Source organism: Passer domesticus, chromosome 3 (genome assembly GCF_036417665.1).
Source record: "Passer domesticus isolate bPasDom1 chromosome 3, bPasDom1.hap1, whole genome shotgun sequence".
Lineage (NCBI taxonomy): Eukaryota > Metazoa > Chordata > Aves > Passeriformes > Passeridae > Passer > Passer domesticus.
The window spans coordinates 106,487,379-106,510,933 of record NC_087476.1 but is presented as its reverse complement, the minus strand read 5'-3'; the positions used below and the strand labels follow the sequence as shown (position 1 = coordinate 106,510,933).

Here is a 23,555-nt window from a genome sequence, read left to right as displayed (position 1 = left end):
GTAGCTATTCAGTGTGACTGTAAAATATCTGAAGTATGTAGTGTCAAATCCTTATTGTAGAAAACAAGCATGTATGCTTGTAATGCTGTAACATAGGACTCTTTTTTTTTTTTTTTGCTTATGATAGTAGAGTTCTGTGTGTAAGCAAAGACAACTTGTGCAGAGATTGTTGTCAATGTCCATTGCTATGTCTGTCATGACTGATACTCTGATGTAGTTGTAAAAGCAAGAGTTGGAGATGTCTAAAACCTGTTTGTGTCAGGTTCTCTGGAACCACTTTTGTTCACATGGTGTAGCTGTGTTTTGTATCTTCAGGAGGCCTCTTTTTTGATCAACAGAGGCCAACCCATGGCTAACTAAGATGCAAGAAGTCTGCACCGAGTTATAACTGGCTAACTTATGTAACATGGCAGCCTTTGGCTTTAAATTCTAGCTTATTTTCAATTTTTGTTTGACAGTTAGCAAAATTCAGTTGTCACTTTGGGGACAGAGGAAGAGAAACTTGCAATGAAAGCTTGCAGCTGGCTTTCCAGAATTTGGCTTTGAACTGCTCCTACTACCCATGGCAGGACTTCTATTTTAACTTTTTGTTTTCCAAATACCAGTCTCCTCAAGAGTGACCATTTTATAGAAGCTGAGGAAAATGTATCTGGTATCTTATCTGGAAAATTTGATAATTTTCTGTAGCCTTTATTCCATTTTAAAGTATTAACATGTTTCTTCAAGATGTATCCCTGTCTTCCATCAACACAATCTTTCATTTCTCTACAAGGTTATGTTGATTATATGCTAATGTGATGATGCTGTCATTCAAAATGAAGATCAATCTTTTAATGCTAATGCACTGATTTCAATTTTGGAGAGAAACCTGTAGTTAGCTCCGTCATGACAACTTTGTGTGATATATGTCACAGTTTGGAATTGATCCAACTAAGTGTTATGTTGTAAACATCGTGTTTCCTTTCCAGTGTTCAGAGGCTGAGATGTAATTTATTCCAATCAGGATGTACTTTGACAAGCCAGCTGAATGGGATGCAGCTGCTGTTGTTAAATATTTCCACCTCTCCCTGCTTTTCAGGTTTTCCCAGATGTCATAATCCTCTGAGCTCTCCATGCTAGCATTACAAGCAGCTCTGTCAAGGGTTAGGAGGAAGTGAGAGTGGGATGTGCTGGAAGGAAAAGTAGCCCATTATGCTCATTATAGGAAGAGATGGACAAAGAGTTTTGATTGGAAAAGCCTTCTGCACTGATGAATAACTAATTCACTCAGATTCTAAATCTGACAGTTATTGTGCATTTGATGAATGCTTTAGAAATTCTATATGGGGAAAGACAACTCATAATAACATGACTCAGAAACAGTGAAGCAATAAGCTTTTTAAAACCAGAGATCCTACCTGAGCTGAAATGATGCTGGTTCTGCTTTGGAATACAAAACCTTGGAAAGCCAGTGCATTTTCCTCCACTCCACAAGCCTAGCTGGTAAAAAGCATTGCAGTAGTCTTCACATACCAAAAGAAATGCCTGTCTTCTAAATTATTCCTCCAAAACCTGTGAAACTTTAGCTGGATAACTCTTTAGGAAAGCTTTGTACAACTTGTCATTGTCCTTTTGCAATGGAATGAGCAGTGAAGTTATTCCATGAGGTCTTTTGAAAGTGTATCAGTGGGTAAGAGTGTATGAAGCTGTGTCTTTTGGAGTCCTTGCCACTTTTTGACTGGCAAGGAAACAATAAAGCTTATATGTGTTTTGTTTAGCTGCAAATATCACACAAACTTATTACCTCATCCTTGGCTAAACACATTTCTTAGGGTTTTCTGTGCTATGGATTATCTGACTGGCTAGTTGACTTCAGCAGAGCTCTGACTTTTAGTCCTTTTAAATTATATAAAAATACTTTTTCAACTATTTAATTTCTCTTACAATGGCTACTTTTGCTTGTAGTCTCTATAACGTTTTTTGTGGTCAATATTTTTTACTTTAACAGTGAAGTAAATTGTGAGAGAATTGTACCTTTGTTAGAGCAGAGCAAGGGAAATTAGGGCTCAGTCTTGGGTTTTATTGACTCTTGTAGCCATTGTTGCTCTGATTTCTTTAGCTAGGAAATTTTAGTTTACTACATTTGACGTGTGCTAACATCTTTACAGGGAGAAAAATGCTTTGATTGTTACTTTTATGGTCTTTAATTGAAGGTAAAAGTAAAGACCACCAACAATGAAAGAATACTTTTCCTCTTTGAGATCAAACTGCAAGGAGAAAACAGTAGGGAAGGCCTACTGAGGTTACATGATGTCCCTGAGCAACTTGGGGATAGATTAGACTAAATTTACAACAGTTTCTTTATGAATGCTGAGTTTATGCAGAAAGCTTTTCCAACTTCAACACATACTGTATACTTGCTTGGGAATTGCTCTGAGGAAACCTTCAGTTGATGGCTTTTAGGCATTTCTGGTTCCTCCAGTATAGGACAGTAGTAGAGAGAATAGTTTGGTTTTCTCCTAATAAAGATTTTAGAAGTTTGGCTATGAATTAGCCAAGGTAGGCTGAGTAGACACGGCATAATGCACTGTATTGGAAAGTTCTTTAGGTTTCCTTACACAGACCCCTGCAACCGCCTGAAAGGAGGCTGAGAACAGCTGAGTGCCAGCCTCTGCTTCCAGGCAATCAGTGACAGAACAAGAGGACATACTCTTAAGCTGCAGCAGGGGAGTTTTACATTGAACATTAAGAAGAATTTCTTTACAGACATGGTGATCAGGCACTGGAACAGACTGCCAAGGGAAGTGGTGCAGTCACCATCCTTGTGGTGTTTAAGGAGAGGCTGGATGTGGCACTTAGTGCCATTGTCTAGTTGACGTGGTGTTAGGTCAGACGTCGGACCTGATCATCTCAGAGGTGTTTTCCAACATAATTGATTCTGTGATATTCTACCCAGAGAGTTCCCTACTAAGATTTAAAAGGATACGTAACTATGTCCATTTGGGTAAGGGCCAACTGTATTGCTAAAATACCAATTAATGTGGCTTGTAATATTTCAGTAGTTCATATTCTAGTTTTCTACAGGTTTTGTACTATCATTTCATTTCACACAAATGGAAAACAGGTGAGAAATACTGATTTGACAGTAACTTCCTAACTTTACATAACATTAAGACTCTATTTGGACAAAGCAGAAGACCTGCAATCCACTCCCAACTCCTCGGGCCTATTATCTCCCCTCTAAAAGGTGTCAGCAACATGACCTGATGGAAACCACATCATCTTTGAAGTCTGCTAGTGTTTATTAAGTTCTTGAGAAACAACCTACTTCCTTCTGGTTTGTGTGGTAGTTTTTATTTTCCTTTGTTTCTTCATTCTGCCTTTATATTTTTTCATATAAGTCAATTGGGAAATAATGTCAAAATAAGTTCATGTTTACTTTTGTCATCATCCAATGATTCTGTTCTGCAAAATAGGATAACTTATGAAAGTAACTAATTGGGGCAAAGTTTATAGGTAAAAACCACTGTCAAAACCTGATTGCCTACAGCACAAAGTGAATAATTTTTCTGAATGCTCTCTACTCCTTACAATTACAATACACAATACTGCCTCCACAAATCCAGAGTTTTCAATATTTGGATTCAAGAAGGAATGTGTATAATATGTCTTTGTTTTCAGAATAGTGTCTTTACTGAGAAAAAGTCAGTAGTAACACTTGCTTACAGATGGGATTCTTCAGATCTTTCATCAGGATAATCAGCTTAAGTTTTATTACAATCTATCTTGATTTCTTCCTTCATAATTGCCCAGTCCTGAAAAATGAAGTGACTACTTGAGTTAAATGCGCAGGGTGGTGTAAGCTGAGCTGAAATCTCAATCTTATGGTTTATTTCAAGACATTTCTATTTTGAACCTGGTGAGCAAAATAAGAATATATTTTGAGGTTTTTTTCAACGTTTGGTTTGGTTTAGTTTTACAGTAATTTAAACTATCTAAGGGAAAATATCAGGATTCATTGTAGTCACTAAAGAAATAGGCAGTGGGCATTCTTGTCTGGAAAATCAAGTCCACCTGAAGTTTAATGAGCTTTTTTTGAAAAAAAAAAAAAAAATCTTGTATTTATCATATGATTCAGCTCAGTGGTATTATTTTATGACAATCAGATCCTTTAACAAAACGCTATCAAATATACATGATTCTGCAAGGATAAATGACATCTATGTTGTAAACTCATTAGTTTCTGAATTCATAGACAGGTGCTCTGCTACATGGCGTGTAGTTGCTTTTTATTTTTTTAGTTCTTTCTGCTGAATTCATTGTTTCTTACTGGACTCTTTCAGACCCCTCATGTAGGGAGGACACTAGGCAGAAGTGCTCCTTTGCTGTGCTTTTTTTCTTTCTCTATTAAATTTCCCTCGGACCTTTTTGGGCATAGAGTAGCTTTTATTGATAGTCAGTATAGATTTTGTTTCTGGGTACAATGTGCAAACTTCTGGTGCCATCATTCACTCTTTGTAAGGGTTGAATTGACAATGGCAAACACTGAATACTCTTCAGTACAAAAAAGTGAATATATAGAATTAAAGGTACTTTCACTTCTTTTATAACAACCTCACAGATTGTACAACTCAAACCTTAACAAACTCACCAATATTTTGGACGACAATGACACCTGCTGAAAAGTGACTGCTTTTAAGTTGCTAAACAGAAAAAGGTCAACTTTCCTTTAATAGCTTAGCAACCAGAGCATTGATTATAAAATACTATCTGAATGACAATATTATTTTTCAGTCTTCTCCTTTTTATAATGGCTAAATCATTTACTAGCTTTGTGCTTAATTTTTTCTGCAATATGATGATCAGAAGTTGAGATATAATGATTTTTTTTCATTAAAGCTAAATTTATTTGTGGTCAGTAGTTAGTGTCTCTTAAGAATTTATAAAATTTTTTGCTGTTCCTTGAAACAATCTTACTTTGTTTAAATTAGTCTGGGTTTAATAAATCAACTTGTAAAACCTGTTCAGAACAATGGGTACAGTTGGCAAAAAACAACTCGTTGCAAATGCATTGATCTGCTCCTTCCCTCCTTCATTCCACACTGCAGTGGCCAACCTGCCATCATTCATCAAAGACATGGTAGTGATACAGTCACTGTTGATGTGGGCCTATAGAGATCTGCAGCTGTTCAACAGCTTAGATCAGCTTTCATTGTTGGCATCAGAAATGTCTTATCCAGGTAGATGAAAATTTGTGTACTGTTATGTGCACAACCCTATGCAAATCCAAAATGAAATAGCATTTCCTTCTCTCTTCTAGGAACTCCTGTCTCTGCCATTTATCCCAGGTAAAGTAGACATAAACGTTTTCTCCAGAGCTAATTATAGATGTATAAATTGCTGTATCTTAGAGTAATTCTACTTCCTGCCTTAGAATTACAATAGTTAAAACTTGCTTGTATTTTATCAGCTTTATTTCTCATACCCACTACTGTTTCTTTTCTGCTTTCTTCTGCTTTGTCTCACATACAGTCTCATTCTTCCACCCTATGTTATGGAATGACTCTGCATGAGAATTCTCTTCAAGAAGGAGAACTGAGGAGATGCTATTTTTCATTATTCACTACTCCATGTTACTTCGGACTGCTAATGTTTTCATCTTTGTTTTTTGTTTGTTTTTGTAATTACTTTTGCAGTGTGGCAATAGTGCTTTTTGTATACTTTTGGTGCCAGAGCTACCACAGGCAGAGCTTCTATTGATGGCTTGTCATAGCAGAGTGGAAAAAGATCTTGTATAAGAATATTAACATGGCAAGTTCCAGCTGGTGCTGACCAATTTGAACAATAAGATTACAAGTGGACTGGCATGCCAGATTGTGAAGCTGTTGTCAGAAAATTATTATCCAAGACTTTACATGTGGAGAACTGCAAATGCATTCAGGCTTCAAAGCACAGTTTAATGAAAGAAAAGGAAGGGCACAGAAATGGGAGACAATAACCTGTTCTTAGGACATAAAACTTGAGGAGTGAAGAGTGCTGCTTGGTGTTCAGAGACAAATGCAAATATCATGTATGATTTTTTTTAAAGATAGGTAAATTTTTCCACTGCATTTGTCAGAACTGTTATCTGACATAACACTCATATCCAAAATAGAAACTAAATATATACTGAAACAGTTCACTATAATTAAAAATTTTGCTGATGTTGCTGTGGGGTTGGGATTATTCAAAGACTGTGAACATTTATCCCTATGAAATTCAACCTAACAGTACTAGATAGAGCAGGACTAAGAAACTGGGCCAATGTCTTTGGTAAAGGATGTGTATATCACCATTTCACTACTGGTTCACAGATCTTTATCAGTGTGGCTTCCCTCCTCCTGCCTTCATGCTCTTTATTACACTTGACACACACATGCTCATGAAGCTGCAAAACAGTGTACAAATAGATGCCTGAGACTTCATAGTGAATTTTGCCCCAATAAGTAATGACAATCAGTTGTGTGGAGATGGTACTAAAGTGGTTCTAAAAAGCAAAGTATGGTGTCGAGTCACAAGTTGCAGATTTGCATGAATTGAAGGTTTTAACGTGATCACTCAGACTGGCTCCACTGAAGCAATTTTATGGTTTTGTGTTAATTTGTCTGGGAGACATTTATGGTATTAATTATGCTGCAGGTTGGCCCAGCATTATGTTGAGTGTTGCAGTGGACTCTCACAATAAATGGATGCTTGGACTCTATGAAAATGTGACAGTCCTATTCCCAAAATACACAGTAATATTCTTAAACGTCTATTATGTGCTATGAGAGACTTTTTATCAAAGCAGGTATAGTACAACTCCATGTTATGGATTCTTTGCTTGTTCCCTTATTGCCTCTTTCTGGTACTTCATTGCTATCAAGCTGCTTGTGATTAACACAGTGCACCTGTTTCTGTATGCTTCCTGTTAGTCTACATTTTTTTTACTATTAGGTTAATCCTCCAGAAGGTGATTTTTTAATTTTACAATTTTTCAGAAGCTGCTCAAGAATTTGCACCTTTATGCTGAGTAATAAGTGCTTGGAATGAAGGCTGTGAGGCTGTACAGATGGAGCAGCTCTGACAGGACTCTCTGATCCTATCAAGTGACTCATTTATTACTGTGGAGCAACTGAAGGATAGTTGTGCTTGCTGCTTTGCTTTTCTCTGTCATGGCACATCCTCATTCTGGCCACAAACAGAAACAGAAATGACACAGTGATGAGATATAAACTTCAAGTGGCTGGACTGGCTAGGCTTTGGTTGGCACAGGACACATTCCCAAGTGACACAGCTTGAATATGTCCTGTTTCAAGATTTCTTTCTTTCAGGAAGAGACCCTGGTAATAACTTTATGAATGAAAACAGACCTGTCCAAACTTCCCAGGTCCATTTTCTATTTGTTGGATGATTCTTGTCCCTACATTCTCATGTTCTTGTATTGTTATAGTGTTGGTGTAGGGCTAGATTTTGCTGCTCACTCCCAGCTTTACAGCCTAGCTCCTGCCTGAACTTGTCTGAGTGTTCAAGGAGACCTCACGTTTTCTTTTATTCTAGCAGTGCCAGATACATGAGAGTCTTCCACTGCTTTGTACTGTGGTGGGTACTTGGCTTGGCCCAGCCTCTTGGCTCATTTAATGGGAGCAGAAAGAAACTTTTCTATGAGGATCCAACTCATTTTGATGTGCAGGTAGCTCAGCTTCATGGAGGTCACTTTTCCACACTGTTCTCTGCATTTCTGCTGCTGTTCAGGACCTGCTTCAGCCAAGCAGCTCTTGCACCCTGTAAAGCCTTCCCTTTTTCCCCAGAATGCCCCATCTCAGGGAATTCTTGCTGCTTCTAGGCTTAATTTCTGTTTCCCTGTTCCTTCATCAGTCAGAGTTTCAGAGTACAAGCTGTCAGGGCACACACTTTACCATCTCCATGGGATTTAATGCCCTCCCTCCCTCCCCGAACTAGTATTCAGAATAATTTTAGTACTGCTTCATTTAGTGCTATACTGTTTGGTGTTGGTAATGGGAAGAGAAATTCAGGAGATCTGTTGACTGATAGAAAGTTGTTTTTCAGTTTTGCTATTGCTGTTTTAGGGTCAACAGGGAAGTAGAGATCTGTGTATGTTAGGAAGCTCCTAATTTAGCATTAGATTCTATAGCCATGTGCTTTTTAAGTCCTTAGGTATACTCAGGAATATCAGTCTCCCTGATATATAACACAGAGCTACAGAGATTTATGGAATTACTACTAGTAGCAGAATTTCTCAAGGATTTAGCCAAAGACATGCTTTTGACAAATATAATGCTGAATGTTGTCTTTGATATTGCCAGTTGATGGCTTTCAGCTGACATTGCTGATTGGGGCCTGCAGATTTGCCACATGAGAGAATTCTTGTCTTTAAAATCTAGACTATATTTTCAGCCAAGGTGAGCTGACACCTCCTCCAAGCTGCATGGTACCCTCTGAGAAATCTAGCCCTTTATCTGCTCTCTATTTCTACTTACTCGGTGTTGGCATATTTTATGATCCTGCCTTGGAAATGGAAAGCTTGACTGTTTTATTGAACTCTTGCTAACAACTGGCTCTGTATTAAAAATCACCCCTGCCAGGCCTTGGAAATATTTTACTGCTGCAAGAAACCTTAGGAGCATTAAGCTGAATGTGGACATTTTGTAAACAATTCTAGGAAGTTTAGGATTTTTTAAAATATATTTATCTAGAGAATAGTGGTGTCTGTGGCTTGTGAGGGACATGTATAACAATACCATGCAAATAAAGCAGCACACTATGAAAATTATTCTGTCAGCAAGGATGTGGAGTAAACCCCAGAGGTGAAAGAAATCTGTGAATTAATTTCACTTGACAATTGTGACAATTCACTGTGCACAAAACATACCAAGAATGAGGCACTGTAATTAGTGAAACTAAATAGTGAAACCACCAATTCAATGTGCACACTTAAATTTTATTTCCTTTTCTTTACAGCGGTAGACACTATTGAAGCAATATACACTATATACATTATTGAAGGCCATAGTGTTAACTCAGGCTCTATGTCAAAATTCTAATTTCCTGAAGAACAATTTTTTCCCCCTTATCAAAGGATCTCCCAAACATTTAATCTTAAACAGTACCTTTTGCTGTAGAAAAGTATCAGCAGTCCTTATTCAGACTGCTAGATGGGCAGTCTTTGGACTGAGTGGTTTCTGGAGGTCAAAAGCTGGATGAAGAGGGTGGTGCTACCAGGTAAAGTCTGTGACAGCTATTTCTGGACAGAAAGAGCTATATATCTCTCAGGTGCCCATTACAGGGGGAAGGACCAATAGCTGTAGCTCAGTTTCAGGTCTAAGATTGTTAAAATTAATGTCAATTTGTACATAATGCTGAACCTTTGTTCAGCGTTATGTGCAAAATAACCAGCTCATTTATCCTTAACTGTTCTGCTATGCACTCTCAGGGAAGCCAGATTTGCACCTAATATGTCCTCAGGGAAATTCCCTATTCTGTATTTCCAACTTGATTTTCTTTTTAAATTACCATCCCTCTTCATTTTTGTACAATTCTTTTTTTCCCTTCCATCATTCTCCTTCCCCGCACCTTTTATAGCTATAAACCTATGGTTTAGCCAACCAGATCTCTTCTTGTCTCAGTTATTTGAGTTACCAATCTATTACATTTTCTTTTCCTATCCTCTTTTTCTTTCTTTTTCCTTTCCTTCCTTTTCCCCGGTCTTGGTACCATTACTAAATTCTTCAGTGAGTCTGGGAATATGTTACCCCTTGTGATGGGACAGGAATCTGGGATTAAGTGTTTATATCCAACCTTCCATGGTTTGCGACTGCACTGACACTTAGACTCACAGGAATGGTCAGGAAAAGTAACCCCTCTCAGCTTTACCACTCCTTAATCTCATGAACTATCTCAAAAAGTTGTGCTTTCTCTTCTGGTGGGGGTAGCTGTATTAAAATATCTGTCTATAAAGGGGTTCTAAATCAACTGCAGGTGGATAAAGCATTATCCTTGAGGACCCAAAAGCTTCATACAATTTCTAAAACATGCAGAGCAGTTAATCAGAATTTGGAGTAGTGAAGAGAGGGACACTAATGAGGGTCAGCTTACCAGCTGGTGATCCAAGTCACTAGTTTCTGACATTGGAAATAATGTCTCTGACATCTTTGCAAATTATTCTCTCAGACACCATATTTGTGTGGTGTTATCTTTTTTGAACAATGGGCAAAATTTCACAATATGAGGTATCTTTCCTGAAAAGTTGAGATGTTCTCTAAGTATAGGGCTACTTGGGTGATGCTACTTATGTTAAAGTGTTATGTGCTTATTTATAGAACAGACTTTTAATCTGCCCTCAGAACATTTAATTTTTAACACCTTTCACACACAGATTTTTATTTTTCCTTTTTTTTTTTTTTTCTGTTAAAGGACTTACTGCAGAATTACAATCTAATTAAAATAAGAGGATCTAATATAGAACTTGAGTGCATTTTAGCATGATATGATATTAAGCTTACCTTCAGGTAATCAGAATTTGAGGTCGCATTTAAGTTAAGGCTCAGCCTAAAAAAAGCCTTTTTAGTGACTGTACTTTGGGAAAGTCTGACTAGCACTGGTCAGATTTGAGGGATTTTGTTAGACGTTGTCATTGTGTGTCTGATTTTTTTTTCTTGTTCTTTTTGCTTTTTCTTGTTCTCTTTACCAAGAGCTCATGGTAGCAAAAAATTTCTGTGTAAAAGACTGACAGAAAGTGCTGACTTTTATCTTGGAGAAAACAGGATAAAATATTTAATGTTGGGTTTGTACCTTACAGAATAAAATGTTTTCCATCATCCATGCATCACAAACAGTGCTGTAATCAATACCGATTAAAAGCTGGTGTGTCCCACTGGTGGCAAACACCATGCTTGTAGTTCAAAATACAATCTTCTATTTTTTTCTGGATGTTTCCCCAGCTTGTGATTTGGCTCTGATTTAGATAGGCTCTTGGACAACTGGACAATTATTCACATTATATGAATTTCCATCAGAGGAGTTCAGTTTTTTGTTTGCGTTTCTAATCTCATCTTTCCCAGTAAGACAATTGTTTGTGAAGAGGACTGCCTTTGCAGGCTCTGTTTTAACTGTTTTATTTATAGCAGTGTTGTAGCTGTGTATTCTAGTCTTTCACGTGTCTGGACAATCGACACCTCTTTTAGTTGCCAGATGTTATTTAGTCCTACGTATCATCCTTTATTCAAAACCTTATTGGCCTGAACCTACCTTGCAGAGCTGTTTTATGAGGTTTTTACTTTTTTTTCTGTGAAAGAGGAAATTACTATAAGTTTTATTTGAGATGTAACGTAGTTTTCACCGCAGGTTTAGTAGCATAATCCAATTTGATATCACATGAGAAGAAACACCTTGGCAAGTCTGTCTTTCAAACTAGCTTGAAACTCTGCCCTAGTACTTGGAGGAGTTGGTCTCACCTAAAAGTAACCTTCCACTGAATTTAGGGAATTTACCTATTCTTCTTGTTAACTAGGTTCTGGAGGGGGATCTATTGATCTATTATTAAATTATATTTGTAGCCAGGGCTGGTCATATTTCTGTTTGCCCTGAAGTTTCTGATAAGATCAAGGCCTAAAACAGAAGGAGTGGAAAAAGATGCTTGTGTGACTACAAGCAAAAGTATTCCTCTGAATGAACTTCAGACTGGTATTCGTGAAAGTGTATTTTTGTATGAGTTGAATGAGTAATGAAGTATAACAAGGACCAGTAGCTTCTGTCTTCATCACTGCAATGTGTTTTAAAGAATTTTAAGAGTAACAGCTGTTGTACAGTGAGACTTCTGGAACTCTTGTACAGAAACTGTCACTCTATTTTCTTCTGCTACTTGATGTGTGGGGCCGTGCATAAGAAGATTTTGGATTTACAGCTTGGTCATGTGAAGGACTTTAAATATATGGGTTTAATATTCAAAGAGAAGTGGTAATGAGTTTGGGATGCATTTATATCCTTAGCCTGACTCCTTGAAACTTCAATTACTTTTAAAGAAATCAAGTAGATGGGCTATTTTAATCTATCAATTTAGATTTCTCATAGGAAAAATAAGAAGTATATATATGAAAGAAGTGAGGATAGAGAAGTATTGGGTTGGGAAAAGCTGATGGAAGATATCAGGAGCTCATTTTGATTTGTTCTGACTTTAGGAACATTTCTGAAATGTAGATTTTAAAAATGTTTGGGGTTTATTTTGCCATGTTAAAAGTCAGTTATATCCAACCTCTACATTTCAAGATGTTGTTAGGAAAATGAAGACAATTTTCTCTTGCTGTTAGATTTATACATCTTTCTGATGCTGATATCTTTTTAATTAGAGATACCAAATACTAAAAAAAATTATGTCAAGTTCTCCTCTACCCTTCATTACCTTTGCCTTTTGTATGCCAGCAATGAAAATTAACAATTTCTATACAAAAATATTTCCATACAATATTATTTTGTGCCTGCTGTGCCATACACTGCTTCACAGATACACATGATGTGACTCTTACTCTATATTGTGTTTAGTAAAGCCTGTGGGAAAATATTTTCCTACAAAGTCAGAAAACAGTTTTCAAAGGTAAACTTTGGTTTTTTCCCATCTTTTATATTCTTTCATACAAGGCTTTACAGGAATTATCACATATGCCCAAGGCTTCTGACATTAAATGTTGTCTGAGCTTTGAGAAACCTACCAAGTGGTCTCTGTAAAGAGACAATATATGGAAATAGTATGGAGAGCTTGTAGCTGCAGCAACGGCAGACATATATGATCTTATTGACACGTTTCTTCATTACTCCATGCTCATGGCACAGTGGATGTAAATTTTGTTCCTTTTATGCCTTCAGCCATGGCAAACAATCAAGGTTCTGGCTGTTGCAGGAAGAATTTGTGTAACTCACCATTTGGATCCCTTCCCCCAAAGTCATTATGTCAGGGAAGAATCACTGAGTGCGAACTCACTGCAGCTTTGCTTGTGTGGTGCTCACCCAGTGTTGCAGGAATCTTGCTTAGGACTTTCTGTTTTGGGGGGGTAGCAGGAGTCAGGGAGCTCTTAGTTACCTAGCTTGGTAGTTGCTTTGCAATGTGCAAATGAGGAGACATGGCTCTGACTCGACCTGAGTCAGAACTTGCAGTTCCATGTTGCAGATCACTGTAATTGAAGAATGAGCAGTCTCTCATGTTGTATCAGCAAAGGAAAAAACCCAGTTTTTCAGGCTGTCTCAATATGCTTGGCACAATAAGCCCACGATCACAGGTGACATTACATCCATTCAAGGACAGGGGTGTACATAGGACCTAGTTATATCTAGACATTCCACTACCAGTTAGAGCCAGCTCTTGAGGTTGCACCTCCTAGTTCCTGAGCGAGGGAGGGTGGAAAATTCCCCCTCCTTCCCCATAAAGTTCTCCCCTTTAGCCACTAAAGTTCCACTAAAGCTGCCAGATAATGATGAACTATCTGCTGCCAAGGAGCATTATAGAGGGCTGTGTTGCAACAGGCGCAGGCACAAATCACCTACTAAGGTCAGTGATGACAGTGCTTGCCTTCTTAGTGGGTGCATCAACTTTCATTGGCTCTTTTCATAAACACAGAAGAATCATATTAGAGCTTGGTTTTTAATAGCTGAGAATTTTTTCCCCTCCCTTTTTTCTCATCTCCCAGTCTACCCCAATGGTGACACAAGACTCAATCTGGGTCTGTCTCTTATTAGCAGAAATGTTGCTGATTCCAGAGGAGAGATTCAGATGAGCAAAATATCCTGTTCCAGAAAAATCATGTCTTCAGTTCTGGGATGTGATGCATAAGTGTCTATTGCTCAGCTACAGGAAAAGTAGATTTTACTTTGACATTTTTATTCAGTGTCATAGCCAGCTGGAAAATATTAGGTCACATGTAGGTTCTGTCTTCCTTTTTGGAAGATTAAATGTGGTTCTTGTAGGGTAAAGAATAGGCAATGAAATTTCTGCCTTCTCACAGCAGCCTGCTCCAGCTGTGCTGTGAAAGTGTGATGGGTTACTGCTTCTAATGCTGTATTCAGGCTTGCACTCTATCATGGGCTGTACACATCTAAACCCCTTCAAATTCCCTGGGAGCCACAAAAGTCAAAGGGCCTGTGCAATTCAGGGATCATGCTCTTGTTCTTCAAAACGTAAGGGTGATGCCACTGCTGCAGAATCTGGTGTGGACAGAGACATTGAGATCCTCTAATGTTTCCAGTAACAGAGAATGTTTTCTTTCATTACACTTCCAAACAGAAAATATCACGTAGGAAGAAGAAAATGGGTTTCCTGACTTGCTTTTTAAGTTTTCTGAGTGAGAAATAATGACTGTTTTGAAGATGAGTTTTATTTTGCTGATGACTTCCAATGGTGTAAATCTAGACAGCATAACTAACTCACTCCTTGGGTTCATGTTGAGTTACTATGTTTTTACCAGGCTATTTGGTACTCTTTGCCTCTGATAGATAGTCAGGGACTATGTTTAGAGCTCCAGCCTTTCCTCCTTTTTTTGCTTGCTGATTCAGAGGGGTAAGGACCAGAGAAAGTTTTTTTTTTTTTCCTAATTTAGTCTGTTTCCAAGCATCTCCTTGCCTATGGAGCTAGTGCTGGGTGAAGAGATGGAGAAAAATGGGTGAGAAAGAGATGCTTTTAGGGATAGACCTGAACTCAAAAATTATTCCAAAGTTTGATTCTGGCCCATAGGAAGAAGCAGGTTAGGAGACTGATTCTGAAGGATGATTAATAGTGGCACAGAAACCTAGAGGTCTCTGTGAAAGTTCCCTATTTCTTGGGAACAGCTCAGAACAGGTATTGAACAAAGAGGATTAAAAATGACCATAATTTCCTTGCAGGAAGAGGATAGCGAGTGATGGAAGTCTACATTAAGTAGAAATGAAAATGTAGATCAAAGAGAGGCAGACACAGTAACCACACTGTTCATACTTGGGTATTATGTTTTTACATAACTTGATAGCTGAATATGTTTATCTTCATAAAAGGTATTCCTTCTTTCTTCCCTCTTTCCTAATTGCTGGGATCTAGGGACATGTTTTAGAAAACACATAACCATGCTTTCTCTGATTCTACCTTCTTTTCTAGCCATGTGAACCAGACAAATCTCTACCCTGCACTGGTAGGACCATTACTGCAGTAGAATACAAATATCATAAACTTCCACACTTTGGACCTTTTTCTTCATATGGACAGACCAACAAAAGCAAAAATTCAGGAAAACATGACTAAACTAAAGCATCATGAGTAGTCTTAGTGTTATTCAAGCACAACTTTTTGAAAATACAGAAGAATCAAGTGTTATTTATTGTTTGGCTTTATTGTTGGCTTTCCCAGAATACTTCAGCATTGAAGAATTTAAACCAGCTTTTTTATCTCAAAAAGGAATAATCATGTTTACTGTAAATGGGGAGATAAAAGTTTTTTGTCAGAAATGTTTAATCCTATTCTCCTCAGAATGCGTAAGTGGATAAGTTTAACAATCTCTAGAACTTGATGGTGGACATTGTATAGCATGTTATGCAGCATAAATGATGCATAATTTCTCTAGCTTGGAAGAATACTCGATTGTAGTTCTGCCTAATTCATCTCCCTGGATTTTGAGACAAAAGGGAGAGAAGAAACATCAAAACAGCTTGCAAGAAGACACTCTAGGATGAAATGAGCCATTTCAGCTATTTGCCATCAGTCCTTACTAATCAGGGAGGTCCCAGTTGACTGGAAGTTAGCAAATGTGATGTCCATCTACAAGGAGAGCCAGAAGGAGGATCTGGAGGACTGTAGGCCAGTCAGCCTGACCTTGGTGCCAGGGAAAGTCATGGAGCAGATCTCTTGAGGGCCATCATGGAGCATGTGCAGAACGAGGGGATCAGGCCCAGTTTCATCACCAAAAGAGTTGTCCAGCATTATTACAGGCTGCCCAGGGAAGTGTTAGAGTCACCAACTCTGGAGGGATTTAAAAGTGTGTAGGTGTGGCATTTAGGGACATGGGTTAGTAGTGGACTTGGCAGTGCTGGGTTTACAGTAGGACTCAATAATTTTAGAGGTCTTTTGCAGCCTAAACAACTCATTGATTCTATAAAGGTGTTGGATTTGTGTGTTAGCTCAAAGCAAACAATTTCTTTCTCAAAAAAATCAGTCTGTGTCTATCACAGAGGATGAATTGTGAGGCCTGTCTGATCCCGAAGCACAGCCAACTTTAACCAGAGTTACTGTACTGCTTCTGGTGAGTGGATTTAACAGTTCCTTGGAGCACATTTTCAGTATTCTAGTTGCAGACCTTATAGACTTCAAGGGAAGAGCAATCTTAGCTTCAAGGAAAGAGAATGAACTTTTCAATGGGCACCAGGCATGAGAATATTTATATATTTCCTAGAAGACATTGGCATCATATTTTTGCTGAGTTGGAGTTGAAACATTCACAGAGAGGAAGCATATGCAAAAGAGCTGAGCTCAGGTCTTTGTTCAGAGTTGTGCTGGATTTATTAGGGTGCTCTGTGCTATATATAAATCAAAAATGGATTAGGATAGACTAAAACAGAAGACATGACTGGCAGTTGTATTTCTCAGCCTTGAACTACTCCATCATTTACTGTGACAAGATGATATTCAATAGCTTACAGATTGTTTGCTCACTTGACTGCTTAAATACCATGTTGAGGCTGTTGTTGCCAGCACCAAATTTGGGCATGGTGGTTTGAGCACTTGCTGGGTTAGACAAAACCCTTTTCCTGAGTGACTTTCTTACTCATCTTCCTGGGACGAGGGACTGCTAAATTGGCTTTGTCAGGCAAAGATCTTTGTGCCTCAGCATTCTTAGGCAGCTGTCTGCAGCCTTTACTTTCTTTTCAACAGTTTTCGGTTTAAGCATCACTCATCTTGTGTATTGTGCACCAAGGTCTCTTCTACATGGGCAGCTGGTGTTGATGGCCTTCAGCAGCAATGGCAGATGAGTTCCTCCTATGCCTGTTGCCAAACATAGAACTTTGCTGTGCACAAAAATCCTTGAAGTGTGACGTCTTGTAGCATCTGAGCAGTGCCACACTGGGTCCTTGGCACTGCCTGCTTTCTGGGGCCCTCAGGAGTGTGGTGACAGCCTGGCAGCTGGATGACCAGATAGGAGCACTAAGCAAGTACAACAAACTTCCACCTTCATTTGAGTAGATACTGTAAGTGCTGGGAGCAGGAGGGTACTGCGCTTTCCTCTGGTGGCTTTCCTGTGCTGCCACAGCCATAACTGGATCTTCAGGCTGTCACTGACTGGCTTGTTTGCCTCTGAACCTGACAGCAAGTACTACATCGCTTGTGCTGGAGCTGGCAGCTACAGGTTAAGTCCACCATCCTCCAGATGTAGGATATCCAAGCACCTGTTATGTGGCAGTACTCCTCATTCCTTTTCCCCCTTTGCCTGCCACCTTTTGCAGAGCTGGAAGATGAAGTTTCCACAGCAGAAAGTCCCTGTGTACAGCCCTGTTTCGGCAATACAGAGGGTGCACCAGTGCTGCTTTTGGGATTTTGGCTCTCAGGGCTCTTGACAAGACCAGTAAACCTCTCTCTGCTTGGTGAGGGGCTGCATCACAGGACTGGGCCCTGCCCCCACAGATCCTGTTGGGGACCTCCAGCCACCAGGGAACCACTGCACCCTGTGGCACCCTGCACAATGGACCACAGAGAACACTGAGACATCCAAGTATTTCTTTGTGTGGACTCGGTTCAGGTGTAATGACATGGTTGTAATACACTGTGCTGGATTTGGCTGGGGTGGAGACAATTTTCTTCACAGTGCTGGTTTGATGGCGTAGTTTGAATTTGTGCTGGAAACAGTGCAGATAACACAGGGTTGTTTTTGTTATTGCTGAGCAGGGCTTACGCAAAGACAAGGCCTTTTCTTCTTCTCATCCCACCCAACCAGTGGGTGGGCTGGAGGTGCACAAGGAGTTGGCAGCCGTGTCATGGCACCCATACTGTATGGAATTATGCTCTGCAGATAAAGCTGGGAAAGAAACAGGAAAAGGGTACATGTTGGAATCACAGCATTTGTCTTCCCAAGTCACTGCTACATGTGATGGAGCCCTCCTCTCATGGGGGTGGATAAATACCTGCCTGCCCATGGAAGGTGGTGAATGAATTCCTTGTTTTGCCTTGCTTGCATGCATGCAACTTTTGCTTTACCTACTAAGCTGTCTTTATCTTAGTCCACAAATTTTCCCACTTCACTTTTCTGATTCTCTCCCCACCAGCAGGATGGAGCAGTGAGCGAGTGGCTGCATCGTGCTTAATTGACAGCTGGAGTTAAAACATGATATGCAAAAAGCTGAAAAAATATACCTGCTGAGTAAATGTATAAGTCCTCATGTTACGTGCATCCTGTGGGTGTATGTGGTTTTCTCCTTCGTGAGCTTGGCAAGGATTTCTGGAGTGGAAGGAAGGCAGAGGAGAGGAAGAGTTTGCCCTCCTTTGTACCATGTGCTTTCCTCTTAAGCTAATTTATCTAGCAAATTATTTGTTATTGTGGGGACCTGTGACACTTGGCGACAGAAACAGAGTTATGTCTTCTTGTGGCACATTGCAGTAGACATTTAAAAGCCACAATATAATTAATGAGCCTTGTATTTGCCAGGAGGTGGTGGGCAGTGTAGCGTGGGCTATGGTAACATGTAGGGAAGATGTTTTTATGGCAGTGCTGGAAAAAATTGTTGTACTTTACTTTCCTCTGTGGGTAACTGGATTTGGAGACTTGGGTGATATTTTTCAAGCACTAACCTGTTTGAAGCACTAACCTGCCTTTGACAGAAGATGGTAGGTCAGTTCCTGCAGACTTCAAAATTCATTTGATTTCCAATAACTCCTTTCAACCAGTCTGGGCTTTTCATGTTGCCCTTGATAAACCTGGAAATGTTTTAGGTTAGATACCATACAGCCAGGGAATTTTGCAGGTTTCTGCTTTCAAATAAAACACCCCTAACAAATGAGAGTACTTCCAACATACGATGTGGCTTTTCAAATGTCCCTAAAAGATTAAGGAATATGTCAGGAGGTGAGTGCAGTGCCATTTTTCTTCCTTTCTGTGAGTTACAGCAAGTGGTGGGTTTATCAGCTGTTTCACATGTTTTGATAGAGACAATACAAACAAGCGTTTCTAAATCTGTGCTCTCAGTAGCATTCCTACTCTTCCTTCACTTGCAAATAATCCTTTCATAACGGCTGTTGTTTTACTCTGTGCTATTATGCCCCATTTGTTTCCCTTTTTTTTTTAATTTTTTGGTCACCTTATCTGTCCCAGGAAATTGTAGCTTTCTGTTTTAACACATAAAACAGGAGTATTTCCAGGATATGTACAGCTATGCTCTTGAACTTGTGACATTTAAAGGGCAATAGAATGCTAATGTGACTAATAAAACAGGAAAAATGGCTTTATATAAGTCAGTGTGAAAATGACTCAACCTACCTTTTAAATAGACTAATTTAAGCAACATTCATTCATGGGGGCATGGAGGGAGACTGCAAAACTTGAGTGATACAAATAGAATGAAGAAAACCAAAGCAAGCCCTTACTATTCTCTTCTGAGACCTTTAAAAAAGATCCAGCCAACTTTTCCTATGATGGGGACTCCTCACCTTTTATTTTCTGCAGATGATAATTCACAAGAGTAATTGGCTGCATGTTTTTGTTTTGTTTCTATTCTGCTGTGAAGAATGCTATAACCTAAAAGAAATTTTATTGGATCTTTTTAACATTGTTTTTTTTTATTTTTCTTTGAACATGTACAGTCAAGTTCCACATTTTATAGTTCAGTATTTCTAGCTAATGCTGTGTGGCCTATGCACCCATCTATTACACTTGCAGGTCAAATCCTTTCTGAACAATACTAAGGCTGTACTCATTTTAAATGTATGACATGCAGTTTCTAAGTAATGAAATTATCTGTACAGATTGAAAATGAAGGAAAGCACCCATAAGTTTTACCTTTTTGACCTATCCTTTCTACCCCGATCAGGGTTTCTCAGTCAATGTGAAAACCACCAAGATTTTTGGATTATTACAACAGTCAAAAGGCCTCAAATAGCAAGAACAATTTGTGATTATGACCCACAGTAATTCTAAGGTATGCTATTATTCTTAATACAATTTGTTTATTTTATTAAACATATACATATTAAGGAAATTTGTGTGTTGAAAGTTGTGAGTGTCCCATGTATATGTGCTAAAGATTTCTACTTGCAATAAAAGAATTATAGGTATTTTTTCTGTTTCTTTAACAACAACAAACAACAAACTCCAATTATTCAGAGAGTAAAAAGATACAGATCTGATATGACAGCTTAAAAGTACTCTTGACTAATTAACATTAAAAGCTTATTAAAATATTGTTTCCATTAATGCAAGCTATTCTTTCATCTTTTCCAGTAATGCATCACCTATTAAATTTTTGATGTGGAAAATTAGTGCTTCAGGTCTTAAGAAAGTGACAACCACAGTGTTGAGAGAGTGACAAAAATAATGTTTGAGCTACAATTTTAGGATTAATAATGCAGATTCACCTTTTCTAGTGGAACAGAAATGTGAGCACCTCATGAAAACTCCATGCTGTAAGTTAAGTTTTGTCTTAACTCCAAACATATTGATATGTGGTATCCAGTGATATTGAAGCTTTCTTACACTTTGATTTTACATTCTATAGAAAGCTTTATTATGCCTCTTTTTTGTGCCAGTACCTTAAAGTGCTTTCTCTTCTCTTGTCTGTGTTCTCTGCTCTTGTTATTCTAGCTTAAGTGCTTCCTGCCACTGAGAGAGATTGTTTTGTTGGTGTCTTAGTTCTGGCCAGGATGGAGTTAATTTTTTTTTACAATAGCTGGGTGTGGTGGTGCCCACCTCTAGTCCCAACTGACAGGGAGGCTGAGCCCACTGGATCACTTGAACCCAGGGATACTAATTTCCTTTTACAATTTTTCTTAGGCTGCAGTACACTGTGACATGTGAGCACATCCAAGACTATAATGTTATTCTATACCATCCTATGCCATTGCCAGTAGTGGGGAAAAAGGACTGTGGCTTCTTGGAGGAAAGGCATTCCTTTTCTGGTCAGGAGAAAGCATGGCGTGATGGGATGTTTGGTATTTGTCATGGGTTTTATGTGAAAATCTCTGACTTAGTTTTGTTATTAATATTGTAGTTGTTACTGTTAGTTTTCTTTTCTCATTGCTGTTTCCAGTAAATTAATTGTTCTTATCTCGAACTGTAACACCTTTTTGTACCTCCATTTCTCAACTCCATCCCCAGAGCAGAAAGGGGAAGGGGAGGGGGGGAGTCCAAGAGAATGGTATCTGGTTTGGGGCAGTCTTGGGGGAGGCGGGGTAAGGGAGAAACACTAAAACATGACATGACAAAAATGTGAGTTGGCCTTTTCAGTTTTGCTGGCTTTTGTGAGCTGCAAATCCATGAGGACTGGATGAGTTAGCATAATATGTCTGCAGTGGCTGTCCTTTCTGAGCTGACCCACAAACTGTGGCCTGTAGCTGAGGATCTTTGAGCCCTCTATGGACTTAATTGGGAACTCTGAGTGTGTGTAAATAAATCCACATTATCAGGAGTGGTCTTCCTTCTTAAAAGACTAGTATTTCTAAAATGAATTTGATCTCTTTGGTGATGGTGGGCACCCTTTCACTAAATTGTCATGTACAATGTGGCATTTTCTTCAAGAATTTCCTTCAATTTGGAAATGGATTTTTTTTTATGAAGCTGATCACTTAATACCTTTTTTCCCTCCCTACAGTCATTTTTCCCAGTATCAGATAGGTAGGAATCCTTTCTTTTGCTGGACAAATGCCTCTTCTTGATTTCTCCCTTCTCCTTTTGATGGCTACATGCAGATCTTTTCCCCTCCTTACTGCAGTTCTTTTTTTCCTATTTCCCCTTGTCTCCAGCCTTTTCTCTGGGAACAGAAAGGACAGAAGAGAATGATTACCTTCTGCTCACTTTCAAGATTCAGAGCATTGTAGAAGACTTTATGGCAATCTGTTCTCCAGCTGAAAACAGCTGGTATAAACTCACTCTAGAAGTGGTGGTAGTTTAAAGATTGCTCATACTTCGTGCTGAAGATTTTAAAATGCACTAGTATTGTGGAGGAAATTTTTATTGAACAAAATAAAATGAACAAAACTTTAATATTGTTCAATAATGTTTATCTAGAAAGACTGAATGTCATTCCCAAGATGGTGCAACTGTAAGATTGTAAAAGAAAAGAAGTTTTCTCACTGTTGTAGCAAAAACTTATTCTGAATTCATGCGGGGCCTTGCAACTTAAATCCTACTTTTTAATGTCAAAACCAGTTATCTTAATCTCCCCTGACAAAGCTTTTCCATGAAATGTGTTTTCTATTTGTATGCTTTCCATCTTAGTATGCCACACACTTCTCACACCCACAGCTTCATGACGACAGTACATAGTGCTGCAATCCCTTGAAACAGATTTTGATTTGGCTGCAATATTTCTGGTCATGTTGGATCCTTGGCTGCAATAAAATCAGGTCTGGACCATTCTGTGATTTTGCTTTGCTGTAAATTTGCACAAGAACTTTTATTCTTCCTTTCCTGTGTTAAAAGCTATAAATACCATGTCTCTAAAGGGAATTGCAAAGAATAATATTAAGAAGTTAGCAGGGTGATAGTTAGCCTGCTTGTCATTGGCTGTGACCATCTATGTTTTTATATGTCGTGGAAGGGCAATTCTCCTGTTCTACTTGCTCTCATATCTGATGAAAGCAAATTGCCAGCTCCAGAAACTTTGTGGGAAGGCAGATTGGGCCTTTTAGCCTTTGTTTATGTGGCTGTAGGTACAACAGGGACAGGATGAATTCAGTCATAATTAATGTGTAAATTAGTGGGTTTTCTGTGGATTTTAGCTACCTAATCTTAATATTGTTTTGAGCCTTACATTGAAGAAAGTACAGCTTTAACTACTATTAACTACTGAGTAGCCATTTTTTTATTCCATGTAGCCAATATTAATTGGTTCAAAATCATAATGTATATGGATGATTATTCATTGTGGCAGCACCTTTGCTTGAAACCTATTGAAACTTTCAAAATACCTTGGAAATTTAGGAACTGTGGATGATATTGATCTTCCAAAAGAGCAGGTTAAATTTGTGTGTGTCACTAAATCTTTTGAAGCTAGATGGTTTTAATAGAGGTGTAATAGTTCAACTTTAAAATTTGGGCACTAAAGCCATAGGACTTAAGCTAAAACAAACTAGTGATACACTTAAAACTGTGTTTTTTGTCTGACTGTGGTAAGAACCTGTAAGTCCAAGAACCCCAATATGGAATGTATGCCAACAATGCAGGGGTTTAGAAAAAAAAGAGTGGTTGGCAAGGACTTCTGGGCTGAAGGAGTAACAAGTGCATTCCTACAAAAGCAGTTCCTGGCTCCCAGCCCTGCAAAGTTCAGCAGGATCCAGGCTGAGCCTTGGACTGATAACTGTGCTATGCATTTCCTTATTTCCCTTACTG

At 38.7% G+C, this 23,555-nt stretch overlaps 1 long non-coding RNA gene across 1 annotated transcript in view; it reads left to right on the top strand.

Moving 5' to 3' along the window:
• Positions 1 to 22,965, top strand: part of LOC135298225 (uncharacterized) — a 36,973-nt gene extending 14,008 nt beyond the window's left edge. The window contains exons 4-6 of the long non-coding RNA XR_010360237.1: positions 20,041 to 20,148; positions 20,451 to 20,632; positions 21,968 to 22,965. This is a non-coding gene — a long non-coding RNA (uncharacterized LOC135298225). The remainder of the gene's footprint in view (positions 1 to 20,040; positions 20,149 to 20,450; positions 20,633 to 21,967) is intronic.
• The last annotated feature ends 590 nt before the right edge of the window (positions 22,966 to 23,555 follow it).